The following is a 16,129-nucleotide window of genomic DNA, read 5'->3' as shown; positions in this document are numbered from 1 at the left end:
TCCGCGATAGTCAATATGTGTCCGAGCTTTAGTGCTGTATACGCCTCACCCGTCCTCCTAACTTCGCTAAGCCCTATCACATCCCATTTAATTCCCGCCAGTTGCTCGAACAGCCCTGCTAGGCTATCCTCACTACATAAAGTTCTAGCGTTAAGGTTGCCAGGTTCAGGTTCCAATGGCGGCCTGTCCGGAGCCAGAAATTCTTAGCACCCTCCGCAGCGTCACAGGTTTGACCGCCGCCGTGGTCAGTTGCTCCGGAGCCGCTGGGGACTGAGGGTTAATTGGTTTGTTCATAGAAGGTTGTGGCCAAGTACTACACCACGGTGGCGAAGTCCTGGTCTGCTGAGGGAGTGCATTGTCGGTTCTGGTCACCGAGGTCAAGCCGCACCCCAGGCCTCGTTATGCAATTCCATCGACACGCGGTTTTTTTTACCCAGTGGAGAATTGCGCGGTACCAGGATTTGAACCCCGGCCCTCTTGCACGCGACGCCAACGCTCTACCTCTACGCCATCGCTGCCTTCCGTCACCTATTGACAAGCGTCATGTTTGGAAACAAAGGTGGCGCTGCCGTCAGCAGAGACACGGGTGTAGGCAGAAAGAGCAGACCGCCTACACTGCTCTTCCAGCGACAAGCGACTCTGCACGTAGAAGAAAGTCGCGTGCGGGCATTTCATTGTGTACTCTGCAGATTTGTCCAAGCATTTTGATGCGTGCGTGTCGCTTGAGTACACGAACATTCTTTTTTATGCCTGAAAAGCAGTTCTGTTGCAATTTAAACGCGCTCATCGAGCGTATACAGTAAGCGAAACAGTGCATCTGTATCATTCAGCGGTTCTCGGCAGCAAGCACGTGGTAGCAAACAACGGCGCAGTTACGATGGGCGAATATACCGACGGCTTGAGTTAGGACGAAAGAGCAAGGTATGTGCATAAATTGGTCGTGTACGGATCGCAACTGCCGGACCCATACAGCATACCGCAGTGTGAGCGCAAGAAAAGCGCTGACGCGAAGCGGCTACACCCACACTTTTAAATGACAAACCTTGTGGTGTGCCTCCTGTATTCACCAAGCGAGTTCGCACCCCAGAACGTCGAAAATTACAAGGCACTTGAGGCATACAATGACTTTGAATAAGGCAAACGTGATTACTATATTTTTGTCACTATCTTCTTTATGGATAAGAGCTCGCTTTTTTATGCTTCCTGAAACAGATACTTGTAGAACGAGAGGAGGTCTCACTCCGCCGGTAATGTATTCAGGTCCATAAAAATGCACTTTTCATTACGCACTTGAAGCTTGGAAAGCTACATAAACATTTAGCCGTTCGCCTGAGCTTCAAACAGAAGTGCACTCTGCTGCTTTGAATGTTTACAGTCACCCAGCCTGTCCTTTCTGAATTATCATTTAAAGGTGTTTCTTTCGATTGATTACGGTGCTGCTCCGCTTCTTGCGAACTACCGGCCTGCACGATAGGCTGTGACTTTAACGAACGCCGACTTTTCATAGTCACTGTCCTCTCTCTTTCATTTTTATCCCCTCACCCGTTTCTCCTTGTGTACGGTAACAAATTGATTATTCTTTCGGTTAACCTCCTGCCTTTCCTCATCTTCCTACTCCTCCTGGAGTAATCTGACATGTCAGAAAACGCAATATTTTTAAAGTGCAATAGACACGACTGTTTTTATGAAGCAGACGGCTGAGGAAATATTTTGTTTTAATACATTACAAAATGAAAATGTTCTCTTATACCATTTCTTATCATGCCTACTAAGACATGATACACTGAAAACATGTTCATCACACAATAAGGTATTGGAAATCCGAAAGTGCAGCAAGTTTTCAGCAACCACAAGCATTAAGGACCACACATGGCTGCAGCTTGAGCAGCTGTTGAAGGCATGTAGGCGACAAGCTAGAGCCCAGCAATTGTACAACATATGCGCCTCCTTTTCAATTGTTTTGCAGTTACGTATGAAGATGCCTAACTCTCTGGTTGAGCGCAGAACCTTCATTTCATGCATACATATATTTTGGCAAAATGGAGAAAAGCGGCATAGTTTAGCTTTATGTATAGCAACAGGAGACCCAAGCAATTCAGCACACACTGCAATGTATTTCCTATTAATTAGATACCACTAGTACAGTACAAGCCAGGTGTTTTGAACCAAGAACACGTATTCATGTCAAAAGAGTCGGAAGACTAATATACACAAGTAGTGGATTTGGTATCCTAAAATGCAACGGCTGACATCGTGAGAGGTGAAATGTTTATAGTCACAGTAAACTAGACGGGGTAGTGGGGCATAAAAGCTGCACAAAAACAATTTTGAGCTGCTACACGGTGGCGTGATGTCACCTTACTCTTAAAAGTTCTGTGTTTACAGGCTCCAGTTGCATGTACATACTATCTGCAGTTACTGAACCACGAGATGAGACACACCCGAGGGTTATGCGTGGGTTTGCTGGAATACACCTGCACCTGCTGAAATATATCGCTGCAGTGGTGTCTTCACGGTTGTGGCTTTATACACCATACTTGAAAAAAGAACCGCAGGTAGCTGAGCGTAGCTTTCCAATACAGGGTGACTCATGGCTCAGCTTTGACATGTAAAAGCCCCTAAAAGGCAATTAATCTGATGTGCTCATTCATTCTCAGTGGATGGACATCGTTTTGAAAGCTTCATAGCAGACATATAGCTGCCAAAAGTGCACTGCGGGTACCTCTGAAGGCGAAACTAGAACTTTCCCTTCTGCTGATATTACAGGCAGGGTGGGCATTCGGGCATTATGAGGCCCTGATTATGCTTATTTGATGAGTGGGCAAACTGGACAGTAAAGAAGCGGTCGCAAATACTATGAGTGTATAGAAAAAGAAAGAAAGTAAAGGGTCACGACACAGAGGTGTGCCGCTAGCCCCCGCCCCAATTCCTATTTCTAGTTCGCGAAATGTAGTCAAAATGCAGGCAATCATTTCTTTACTGCCTTTAATGCTCACAATTCAGGTTTTAACTTCGCATTTGGCAATACCTTTGTCGTGCAGAAAGCATTCAAACTAAAGAATGGGATATGACATAGTGGTTCTTGTAACTTAGTATGCTGTGTTAAAGCATTTAGTGAAATTGTTGCTGTGGTAAGTGCAGATCTACCTGCATGTACAACCCCCGTCAAAGGTATACAGCTCAAGGGGTTTGCTTCCGGGGCTTTCAGCGTGCCAGGTTAGCATACTCAGCGACTGTAATCCCGAGAACAATAAATGGCTTCAAGTCCTCAATCCTCCAAGCTTTAGATCGCTAGATGTTCTAGGCAGCCCCAGTAAACAGCTTAGAAGAGAACAGCGTGGGCTGTATACTTCTGACGGGAGCTGTACATCAGTCTACAAATCCAATAAACAAAGTGCCACTAAGATATAATGCATTACTTTCTTCAGAACCCGTGCTTTTAGCTGGCATATCTGCATTGAAAACAGCCTCACTGATGCTCATTCAAACAAAGGCCTGCAGCAAATGAACAGTTTGACGACTACATGCAATATAACACATCACGCCCAATACACAGCAAACACAGCTTGACAGTTGTGGTGCAAAAGTGTCGAACGAAAGCTTTCCAGTTTTCTTTTTTCGCAATGATGATATCCGAATGGAACGGCTTCCACGTGACGTGGTCTGCTTGTCAAATCATGTGTCTTTCATATCTGCGGTCACGCAATTTTTTTTACAAGCATAGGGTGCGTTCATTATTTTACGCCTACCTTATTTTAGGAGGCGCGGTGTGTGTTGGTGCCTGCTCATTCCATGCTCGCTTCTTTCTTTTCTCTGTTGCATTGCAATTTACAATGATGTATACCTGCACCACTCCGGCCATGGCCTCCAAAAGGCGGCTGGCAGTATTGAATAAATAAATAAGTAAATAACAATTTTTTCTACAACGAAAAACATGTCTACAAAAGATTCATCGCATTAAGAGCCAGCGCTAAAAAACACACACACAGGATGAGACGAGACGAGACACACGCAGGCGCTGAACGTGAAACTGAATTTTAATCGATAGTAAGAAGTCAATTTATACAATATACACACCTGTAAGGTTGTCCAGTCAAACACAGATGCGCTGTAATCACCTACATGCGATAACTTCCCGCCCCAAGAAAACAATAAATAAATTCCCAAGGCACGTGCGCTATCCTCAACCCCGCTACCTACAATGAAGCAAGCTCATTTCCCTGCTTGACAAACTAGTCAACGTTTTGCTCACACATCCATCGCCCTTTCTGAGAATGTGGAATGCCTCAGCTATCTCTCTTGTGCATTCCACATTCTCAGAAAGGGCGATGGATGTGTGAGCAAAACGTCGATTAGCTTGTCAAGCAGGGAAATGAGCTTGCTTCATTGTGGGTAGCGGGGTTTACGATGGCGCGTGTGCCTTGGAAATTTGTCTAATGTGTTTTCTTGGGGGGTTTATCGCATGTAGGTGATTACAGCGCATCTGTGTTTGACTGGGCAACCTTACTCGTGAGTATTGTATAAATTGACTTCTTACTATCGAATAGAATTCAGTTGTAAGTTCAGTGCCTTCGTGCGTCTCGTCTCGTCCTCTGTGTGTGTGTGTTTTTTAGCGCTGGTTCTTAATACGATGAATCACAACCAAGTCGCCCAATCCTCAGTTCTTCTACAAAAGATTCTACTAAAAAATGCAGCCGGTTAGACATGGACATTCGTTTACAACAGCAGAATACCCTCCTCATGACAAGCAAGGTGAAATGCACATTTCTATAAAAGCAGTGAGGAGCACAGGACCTCAGAGACTATACATACACAAGATGAAAATAACAGCATACAAAGCGAAGTAGACAATACAAACGCATTACAGCAACTGTGTACAAGACGTGTCTGCAGGACGTAGCATGGCTGTGCAGAGGGTCATATGCGCTGCTGATCTGAAGGATGCGAGTTCAGTACAAGCTACTTAGGTGACAAAATCTCGATGGAGGTGAATTACAAGGGTCCGTGTATTTAATTATCTAACTGCCGCTAAAGGATGACAAGAGGGCAAGACCGATCACAATTCTTTACATTGCAAGACAAGTATTTGGGCTAGTCAGTCTGAATTCTCTGAAATAATTCCATCATAAAAATACATTGCACAGCGGCTTTGGCCCTTGGCCACTGATTCCAAGATTTATGAGTCAAGCATCGCTGCGGCAGCACTATTTCGATGGAGGCAAAACACAAAAGCACCAGTTTAATGGCTACGTTAAAACTCGTATTAAAGAACCCCAGATGGTCTAACTTAATCAGGACCCATCCACTACGGAGTCCCTAATGGCTATTTTTTCACTTCAGGAGGCTAAACCCCACAACTCACAATTCTCGGCACGATAAATTACATTCACAAGAGAGGCCATGTTACCGGAATCTATTGGAAGCATCTATCCTATCACATCGTGTGTTCTTGTGAATTTTTTTACTCTGCATTTATGTCCTCTAAAAAGTCCCTCACAGCAAATTTGTTGCTTCAGAATGTTAGAAACGACGTGCCACTATCCTACTACTGTTCTGCAGGAATTTTTCACTTCACTGTAGCATACCACTACAGTAATTTGATCAGCATACTTCACCAATTTTAGGACAGCTAACCTGACGTCAGGAGACCAAAGAAAATCACTTATGCCAATCGTGGCTTCATGGGTGTTATGGTTGCGCACATGATCGCTATAAAACTTGCATACTTCACAAGTGTGATTGGAATTCTGTCTCAGTATATGAAACACCTTCATGCGTCCAATTGCACATTCCACATGTAACCGTAATTTAGAAATCTGCCGCGCGTCTTCAGTTTCCTTAGACGACAGCTGCCTTTTCCCTCTTGTGAACAGTGGAACAACCAACTGAGTCCCCTGCCTTGCTACATCCTCCTTGGCTAAAAAGCGTCTGTCAGCCAAGGGTTTGTCACCTGTCTCCAAGCGCTCGATAAAGCAGCATTTGGTAACAGACTTTGTCTGATGATCGCCCAGCCCAGCACTTAGAAAGAAAGGTAATTGAGCCACATAGCGTAATTGCCACCAGCAATTTGATAGTGTTTGATACTTTGTAGTGGGAATACAATTAGGATCTTGACGAGAATACAGAGGTCTCTAGATTCTACTCTCAGTACAATCAATTATTGCAATGCAATCTCGGTACTTTCTCTGCATCACCATAGGCATATTTGTTTTCGCATCTTCCTTTGATGGCCACAAATTAAAGCGTTTGAGCTCTGCTGACAATAATGGCATGTTCTTGGCCATCACTCTTCCCACTCTCAGTATTCAGCAAGGTCAGCATTGAGCAGTGCCAGCCGCAGCTTCATCAGGCTGATGAGCACCACATCAGCAAGATTAGACCTATTTGGCACATATATGCCAACTGTTTGCTCCGGTGTAAGAATAAGCAGAAAGGTTGCAATATTCGGCAAACATGTCTGCAACCTAACACACTGCTCTCGTATAGCCTGCACCGAGAACGGAGCTGCTTGGTCACATGCTCCACTGTGTTGTCCACACTTTACCACAGCTTTCAGAACTTTATTGTGCCTCTGCAGCCTGTCATTTTCTTTCGCAGCATCATGATTTCCACCTCCAACATTGTATACTGTTTCTGTGATAAAAGAAAGGTTTGTTCAGTTTACTTCAGAGGCTTCAATGAGAGAACTCGGAACGGTCATTTACTAACTGCCGACATAACATGGCACAGCAACAAATGGCATGGCACGTGATTGGAGGTCACCTACAACAAGTAGTAATAAGCAATGAGAAAGCCTTGAGAAAACTGAATTTATTTATAATGTCATAGCATCTTGCTAGCACTTCCCTGAGCACAAAAACTAATATATGATGGCTACAAGAAAATCAAACCTACTGCTCACAACTGCTATTCACCGCAGTCATACAGGCGTCAACATATGACAAAGGCTGCTGAAAGAGCTCTGTTGTGTAGCTGCTTGCTTCATATGCACCATTCGTCAGCTCTTGCCTGTGTGAAACTCGCCTTTTGAAAGTCAAGCCACAGCTATGTGCAGCATCCGACAAAAACCTGACACAGTTGCAACTCAAACAGCAATTTCCAAGGTAACTGTGGCTGCAGGTTCGTGTACAGCGCGGACCTAATTTTACTTGTCTACACCATACCTGGACTATCATCGTGCGTGGAGCAGACCACACTCGTGCTGATGTCACCGGACTCCAAAGAAACTTCGGCACACGAATCTGGTGGTTTTGTCACGTTCTCAGCAACTTGGAATGAATAAATTATGTAGTTTGCAAAATGGCACTACATGACTTGGATAGCCATGTTTCGTCGCTTTCTAGGCATTTTTACACCACCGCTGAAAAAACCCATTTGCTGCTGCTTGCGAAAGAAGCAACACAGGAGAAACAACGTATCGTACTGCTTGCAGAGTCCCACGCTGCTTCAGCAACATCCCGTTCGGTGGCTCGCTGTACAGCACAGGGCCTGCTACAGCTCTTCTGTCCTTTTTTCTGGGCGCAAAATGCTTGGTATGATGTCCGGGTGGCGTGAATCTGACAACGGCCTCCCTGCGTTCATTAACGGCGGATAGTACTTGGCAGCACACGATGGATACACAGATACGCACTGCTTGTGCTGTGTAGGGCGTTCAGTGCGCCAAGGAGCTCAAAAATGTCCCAGGCATTGATGCCTGCGGCTTTGCTCGAAACTGGACTGGAATCATGCAGATCAAGAACCGAACAAGAAGCGCCAATTTTTACCTGAGATGAAATGCCGGCCGCAGAGACTGTCTGTCGCCGAAGGTGTCCACTTGTCTTGCTTCACAGCCGCTATCCAGTGCTTTCTACGCTGTTCATCCGCAGGAAGCTTGTGGAAACTTATCCCGCTTCCTTTCTTGAGCCTCTCGGTACAAACAACTGCCACACAACTAGTCGGCATGTCGCAAATGATGCCGCACAAACAAAGAACGCACAGCCGACACAGAAGAACGAATGCGGAAGGTCCCGCTTTTTGCCTACACAACGAAACTCACTGCTGATTCCAGCGCCACCGTATTTCTTTGACGTCACGGCCTGACGCTTGTGTTTATATGGCTGCGAGCAACTTCGCCGAGCCTGTGAGAGTCTCTCAGTATCCGGCCAGCGTCACAAGAGACTGTCGTGTTGGACGCACTCGTCGCCTCCCGCTGCAGGCGCACGGGAAGATCCCGCGCCCTTACGCTGGACCTCTGGTTCCGGGCAGCGAAGCGAAAAATAATGGAAAGTTGGTCTATTTGGTTATACATGTACATCGTAGCGCATGACAACACACTCGAAGCTATCTTCCTTCACAAGAATACAAGGAGATACTAGAAGCACTTTTCATTCGCAAGGCTGGCGCCACGTGCGTTAGCACACCTTCGGTTGCACTACACGATCGCGAGATTGCAATATTGGGCAGCACCTTGTGAGCATGGTCTAGTTCCTCTTCATCTTATCAAAGTGTGTGTATTTCCCGCCTGTTTGACTAAACCTTCAGGTGAAAATTAGGGCTCTTCCCGTCATCTAATCTAATGTACTGATCCATCCCTTTCCATGCTTGCAATTCGTAATAGAGGCTACGCACGTTAAAAACGCATCCCAAAACATGGTATTAAATAATCTCCATACAGAAGGGGAACTATTTAATTTGGTGATTTCTTCTGCTTCCACGAGAGTGACATGTGTCCTCCGGTTGCAATCTCGAACTCTTTATTACAGTTCTTGGTGCAAACCGATAAAAGTCCTGATAATCTGTTGTCTTGCGCTACGATGTACGTACATGCATATACAGCGAAGCAAAAACAACAAACATGGGCTGTCGCCGCCGCCCCCGGCACTTTTCTGGGGATGGCTTTGCACGAAGAATGTGGTGCTGACGAGAATAACAGGCCGTAATTTACGGCGCATGCTAACATTCGGCACCGATACCACTGAAGTCGCACCCCTGCCACAGCCGGTAAGACGGAAACCCTTCTTACTTAGACCTTTATTTCCGAGGAATGCCTCGTTGACGTTTTGTAGCTAGCTAGCCCGCTCTATGTATTGCTTTCAAGTGCAGTGAATGGCAACCGAGTGCAGAAACAGTAGAGCACGAACCCCTACACTGTTAGCGAGCGAGAACGTCGCAACCTCAGGTTGGGAGTGCGGGCCGGAATCTGGACCCCATATTGCCTCAAAGATGAGGTGATCTAGGTGGCCCACCCAGGTGGTTCTCTGGACATTTTTAGCTGACAATGCCGACGACGCGACATTTTATGCAGAACGGGAGGCTGAATGCTACCGCGTTAAAAGGTGTGCAAGGTCATTTCTGCTGGCTTGCTCAATTGCAGGAAAATTATGGCCGGATCGCTCGCTGTAGCCGCCCCTTCGATGTTCGACATCGCGGTTATTGTGCAACGCGGACGCCAGGAGGTCGATGCGAACAGCTTTTCATAAGTTGCCTTCAATCGACCGCCGCAGAACGAATCAGACGAGAGCACTGTTGTGAGGCCCATCAGCGCGCAGCACGTTGCGTTCAACAACAACAGTTCAGGAGTGCAAACTGCTGGGCTAGTTGGTTCATATTGCATAGAAAAGGAACCAGCGAAAATAGACGCAAGACAAGAACAAAGGAGGCACACACCACAACGCTGGACTTACAACTGATTTATTGCGATGAAGAATCGCTCATTTTAAAAGAATTTCCTGCCTGCGCACCCACCCTACAGACAATACACTTCGCGCACCACATGATGACATGCCTACTATAACGATAAAAACTTGTACTCCTTTTCAGTGATAATCACAGACGGCTCACTGACGCATTTCTGCTTATTCTTTCTGATCATGAATGCCTCCAATAGCTCACGCTCACGTTTAAATTTCCCCCGCCCGATAATGCTGGCAATGTGAAAACTAGGAGAACATTTGCAGTCCTTTACATGTAAGGCTAGATTGCTGCCTGTGCCTGTGCCCAAAGTTGTGCGATGTTGCCTCAGGCGCTCATTCAAGCATGCTCAAGTTTGGCCTATGTAGATATTCCCGCATGACAATGGGATTGAATACACCACACCTACTGCGCATGTGGTGAACATAGTCTGGTGTTTCGTGTTGCAAACACCAGTTCTGCGCATGTCTGCAAAGGTTTGGGCGCACAAACCGGACAGTTTGCAAGGAGCAGAAAATGCCAGTGACACCAAACTTCTGAGCCACTTTTTTTCAGACCATGTGAAGTCTTGTGGAAGTAAGGCATGACTTCCAACATTCTTGTTGGTACTTCTACTGGCCTGGCATCCGTTGAAGATAACTTCAGTTTTTTCCCCAAGGATTCCGCCACCGCCAGCAAAACCGAGGGAGGAAACCCAGAACATTGTAGCCGTTCAACCTGCTCCGCCAGACTTTGCTGCATCACATGGGGGCAACTCTTCTTTAAGGCATTCAAAAAACATAAGTTTGCAATGTTGCGCTTCACTAACTTAGAATGGGCCGAATCATACGGCAACAGTGCCTTCTTAGACCTGGGCGCATATTTCCAGCACACGTGTTGATTGGGTAAAAAAGTCAATTCTAAATCCAGGAACCTAATGGTCTTTTGAGGAGAAAGCTCGTTGCGTCTCAAAGGGTGTTGACTGTCTCATGAGAACCTGGACGGGCCGACGTCAACCAAGCAGGGATCTGCGCCCTTTGGTCGCCCACTTCCAACAAGAAGGCCTCAGTCTCCTTCAAGCTGACAAGGAAGGTGGGTTCGCGGTGCTTCCGTCTTCCCTTTTTAAGACGAAAGCGGCCGAAGCTATAGAAAAGAACTTCAAAAAGGCAGAAGTAAAACCGCGCAAGGCCAAGGCGTTGGCCTTAAGGCTTCTCAATAGGTTGAATTTGGGCAGCATTGAGAAGCAAGTTCGTAAATGCCAGCAAGACTCCCTACGTGTGTTCTTCGCAGCAAAGACACATAAGCCTAACAACCCTTTCAGGGCGATCGTCACGGAAGAAGGTTCATGGCAAAAAGTGCTTTCAAACTACCTACAGTGTTCCTTTGAGGGCCTGGTGCCTGCGGATCCTTTTGTTGTGCAGGGTTCAATGAGCCTGGTGGAGTGCCTCAATCGCGGTTTCCCCGACGCTAATGCAGCCTTCTCGGTGGACATTGTGGACTTGTTTTATTCTGTGCCCCATGACGAACTTTATATTGCTGTGCGCGAATTCATTGAAAGATCTGGGACAATTTCCTTCCAGAATAAGTGTGGCATCACTTTAGAATCCTTCCTCGAACTTTTAAAAGTGTACTTGAATTCTACGATAGCACAGCATGAAGATGAGTATGTTGTGCAAAAACATGGAATCTGTATCGGCTCCTGTGTTGCGCCGGTGCTGTGCAACATTTTTTTAGCAAAATTTGACTCGATGCTACAAAGATCTCTAAACGACACACGTGTTGTAAGGGTTTTTAGATATGTTGACGATTTTTTAGTAATTTTGAACTTAACCGAAACTGACCAGTTTACCCTTGTGGCAGACCAGATTTTAAATATTTTTGCACTTGTTCTAAGAACTTGGTTTTTACGCATGAGATTCCTTCTGACAAGACAGTTAGGTTCCTGGATTTAGAATTGACTTTTTTACCCAATCAACACGTGTGCTGGAAATATGCGCCCAGGTCTAAGAAGGCACTGTTGCCGTATGATTCGGCCCATTCTAAGTTAGTGAAGCGCAACATTGCAAACTTATGTTTTTGAATGCCTTAAAGAAGAGTTGCCCTCATGTGATGCAGCAAAGTCTGGCGGAGCAGGTTGAACGGCTACAATGTTCTGGGTTTCCTCCCTCGGTTTTGCTGGCGGTGGCGGAATCCTTGGGGAAAAAACTGAAGTTATCTTCAAAGGATGCCAGACCAGTAGAAGTGCCAACAAGAAAGTTGTAAGTAATGCCTTACTTCCACAAGACTTCACATGGTCTGAAAAAAGTGGCTCAGAAGTTTGCTGTCACTATGGCATTTTCTGCTCCTTGCAAACTGTCCGGTTTGTGCACCCAAACCTTTGCAGACATGCGCAGAACTGGTGTTTGCAACACGAAACACCAGACTATGTTCACCACATGCGCAGTGGGCGTGGTGTATTCAATCCCATTGTCATGCGGGAAAATCTACATAGGCCAAACTGGAGCATGCTTGAATGAGCGCCTGAGGCAACATCGCACAACTTTGGGCACAGGCACAGGCAGCAATCTAGCCTTACATGTAAAGGACTGCAAATGTTCTCCTAGTTTTCGCATTGCCAGCATTATCCGACGGGGGAAATCTAAACGTGAGCGTGAGCTATTTGAGGCATTCATGATCAGAAAGAATAAGCAGAAATGCGTCATTGAGCCGTCTGTGATTATCACTGAAAAGGAGTACAAGCTTTTATCGTTATAGTAGGCATGTCATCATGTGGTGCGCGAAGTGTATTGTCTGTAGGGTGGGTGCGCAGGCAGGAAATTCTTTTGAAATGAGCGATTCTTCATCGCAATAAATCAGTTGTAAGTCCAGTGTTGTGGTGTGTGCCTCCTTTGTTCTTGTCTTGCGTCTATTTTCGCTGGTTCGTTTTCTATGCAACAACAACAGTGCACGGGTTCCTTTATCCACAAACAGTTTGGAGCTTTTTTTAAGTTGAGGGAAGGGATGCAAACTGAATACAAAACAATCCTCATGAACGAAATCTCGGCGAGAGTAAAATATTCGTTTCCGGCAAACATTCCAAAGTTTCGTGTGCACGGTATCTCTGTCAGGAGAAAAAGCTCTTATCGTGTTATGAAGTCCGTAAGTTTTATGAACATTCCCATGCAACCCTTCATAGGGCCTGGTCTGCAAAGAAGCATAGGGCTGTACGTCCATTTTCTTGTGTAATATCTGTACCGAACATTAAAAAGAATTCGTGTGTTCGACGCCGTGGTTCTTTAATTTAGAATAGGGGGGATGAAAACAGCGGCGGCACAAATGAATGATGTCTGCACTCAAGAAAAATGTTCGGCTTGCAGCATGTTTGTCACCGCTACGTCTGCGAAGGCACAGTTTTCTTGTTGCTCCTACGCAAACCAAGTACATATACAGGACCGAATAGCGTTCATTGTTCAGAAACTGTTCCGTGTTAAGAAATCGTTTTCAGAAATTTCAGCTGTCATGACGGATTCACTCTGGGCTTCAAGTTTACATGCAAACAGAGCGTAGTAACAAGTTCACCGCCGTTTAATCTCCGGTTTTAGGTCGCTCTTTCAAAATGGAGTTGGGTGCGTTCGACAACTTTTTCGGATCACACAGTGATTTCTCAGAGAAGCTCGTAAGGATTCAAAATACGTGAATATCTCACCAACAGCAGTTGGCTTGAATGGGCGTCAAGATGATGGTGTTGTAGGTGTCCCCAAGCACAGCACAGGAGCAGCTCTCTTCAACTTCTTTGCGGGCCAAATTTTAGGCACGCCTGTGTGCTGGTTCGTGCTGATCCTTGCTGCTAGCTAGACGCGTAACGCTTAGCTCATTCATGCTTTGCTTTGTCTTGAACATCGAAAGGGCTAAACAAATATTTGTTCGGAAACGATTTCATTGAAGCATCAATTATTAATATTTGAAAAACCGCAGGAATAAAAATTGTTACTTCGACTTCATCCAAAAAATGACGCAATGTTTACAACACCCGATTGAGTGCGAAAGCATGGGCATTTGGACTTGTTTTTAATCATGTTTTAAGCTGCCTTAATTACTTTGTTTGCACAAAACTTACCTGATTGCAAATTTTGTGGGTGATTGGGCAAAATTTTTGGTCCCCCATTGTGTTGGGCACACTCACAATAATTTAACACCGATTTTAGACGAAAAGCTTAAGTGACAGCGGAAGATTTAAAGCTGGGGTTCAGCCAAATTTTGTGGGTGAGTGGGCAAAATTTTAGGGGTCATCATCGTGTTGGACACACTCGAATTAGGTTGCACACCAGTTTTGGCTCAAGCGGCCGAGGTAGAATTCGGAACGGGGGGGGGGGAGGAGGGCGAAATTTTGGAGGTCAGAAGGATGAATTTCGGGGACACCATAGTGTTGGCCACCCTGAACTATGGGGATACTTGTGTTCCTTCCTTTTCTGTTTTGTTGTCTGCTCCTTTTTTTGTATGCTCTTATGGTGGACATAAAGATATATGATTTTGTTCTGGTATTAAAATCTGGGTAAGTCTTTTCGCTCTGATACGTTTCAAGGTACATTTGAATTTTTTCTTGTCTAAAGGAAAGAAAGAGCGGGAAAATTTAATTCAAATCTATTTACTAGAGCTGAGTGTCTGTTGCCCCTTGTACAAGGCCCCGCCTGTGAAAGGTGACTTCAGGACTTGCTGGATCATCCTGGCTTGCTGGTGCAACTTGTCGTTCGTGAAGGCCACCTCCCGCTGCTGGTGTGCATGTATGGCATTTATAACGTTGGGTTTGCTTCTTCCTTGCATTCCCAAGGTGTGTGATATGGCGTGGGGTTTGCCCCGTACCAAGGAGAATAACCTTGGTATATTTCGGGACTCATCTTGTTTAGAATGTGATGATAAGGAATTATATTTGAATTCTCCTCCAGTCTATAGTGTCCGCCGAGGGGAGTTCTTCGGGCGGTGATGCGAAATGTCTTCTTTCTAGCCTGAAGTGTTCTAGCCTGTCATCGTGCGGTCCTAGGAGGGGGATGGGGTAGGAATGGGTATCCACCGGGCCTGTGACAGTTCTGACTAGATCATTCGCTACGTCGTTACCCTAGGCCTTCGTATTCACGTGTCCATGTAATTGTGCATGAGTGCGAGAGTGTGCTCAAAAGCGTACTTGCCCTTCCGTGAAGTTTTCCAGCAAGGTAGTCCCTGGAGGCTTGTTGGGCGTCCTTCACTACGTGTGATGACTTCCCCGTTGGTTTCGAGTCTTCATGATGACGGCTTCGGCCAGTGATTATGGTTGGGCAGGATACTTGGCATAGATCGAAGTCGCGATAATTGGGCTCTTCTGGCTGCCAACCTCAGCTATCGTGAATGACCTCAGTTATCGTGAACTTGCCTGGCTTGGCATAGGTCCCGATGTACACGTGCACCGCTTTCAAGTGCACCGCTTCTGGTTTTTTTGCCAGCGCTTGGACTGGCTTTCCTTCTACCTGCAAGTGCCTGGATATCGCGTTTACATCGGTCTCCTCTCTTGCCTCTACCGGGATTTTGAACTTCATCTCACTAGTCTTTTGTGCCTGCCATAGCCGCAGTCTCGACAGGATTTCCCTACCCGCTTCAGTCATGTTGGGGTTTGTTCTTGGCTCTTCAGAACCGCCTTCCTGAGGTACCCGTAGGTGTTGTATGCAGCGAGTGCCCAAAGACGTTCCGTTAATGTTCTTGGTGGGGGATATAAGGCCGTTTTATATACCATACTTCATAATGGTATCAATGACTCTTCTGTCAAGGGCTCTAATCTCTTGACAGGGGAACCCCTAGGTAATCCTGCTTGCAATTAGTGCTTCGACTAGGTGGAGGGCATACTTGATTTATGGAGTTGAACACCCCAAAGCGACTTAGTCTTGAGGAACACCATAGTGAAGGGCTCCGGAAATTTCGACCAGCTGGAGTTCTTTAACGTGCCCTGACATCGCACAGCACACGGGCTTCTAGAATATCGCCTCTATCGAATTTCGACCGCCGCAGCCGGGATCAAAGCCGTCTCTTTGGGATCAGAAGCCGAGTGTCATAAGCACTGAGCCACCGTGGCTGTGGGGGGCGTACTCGACCCTTTTGTTTGATACCGATGCCAGGTTAGCCTTCTATCTTTGTGGAAATTTGGTTGACTGAAATTTTTGGCTTGATCGTATAGTCCATGGTTAATTTCTTTGTAACAACAACCCCAAAATTTTTATCTTGTTATGTTCTCGAATGTTTTGGTCTGCCATGTAGAGCTTAATTTCTTCCGGGAAATTGTATTTTTTTCTGTGTAGTCATATAAGATCGGATTTTATAGCTGCTTGCACACCGTCTTCATTCTGCGCCAAGGATCCCTGCGTAGCCCACATGGTGGTATTAGCCGCACAGAAGGTGAACCAGATATCTTCGCAAGTTATGAGCTTTCTGGCTAAGTTTAGCATAACTGTGTTGAGGAGCATTGAAGAAACTAAGGATC

At 45.9% G+C, this 16,129-nt stretch overlaps 1 protein-coding gene across 1 annotated transcript in view; it reads right to left on the bottom strand.

Moving 5' to 3' along the window:
• Nucleotides 1–13,432, bottom strand: part of LOC144111039 (alpha-amylase-like) — a 644,630-nt gene extending 631,198 nt beyond the window's left edge. Inside the window, exon 1 of the mRNA XM_077644138.1 lies at nt 13,334–13,432. The gene's annotated coding sequence lies outside the window, so the exon portion shown is untranslated. The remainder of the gene's footprint in view (nt 1–13,333) is intronic.
• Nucleotides 13,433–16,129: the final 2,697 nt, after the last annotated feature.

Source organism: Amblyomma americanum, chromosome 11, assembly GCF_052857255.1.
Source record: "Amblyomma americanum isolate KBUSLIRL-KWMA chromosome 11, ASM5285725v1, whole genome shotgun sequence".
Lineage (NCBI taxonomy): Eukaryota > Metazoa > Arthropoda > Arachnida > Ixodida > Ixodidae > Amblyomma > Amblyomma americanum.
The sequence above is the reverse complement of the archived record's forward strand: the minus strand, read 5'-3'. Positions and strand labels throughout refer to the sequence as shown.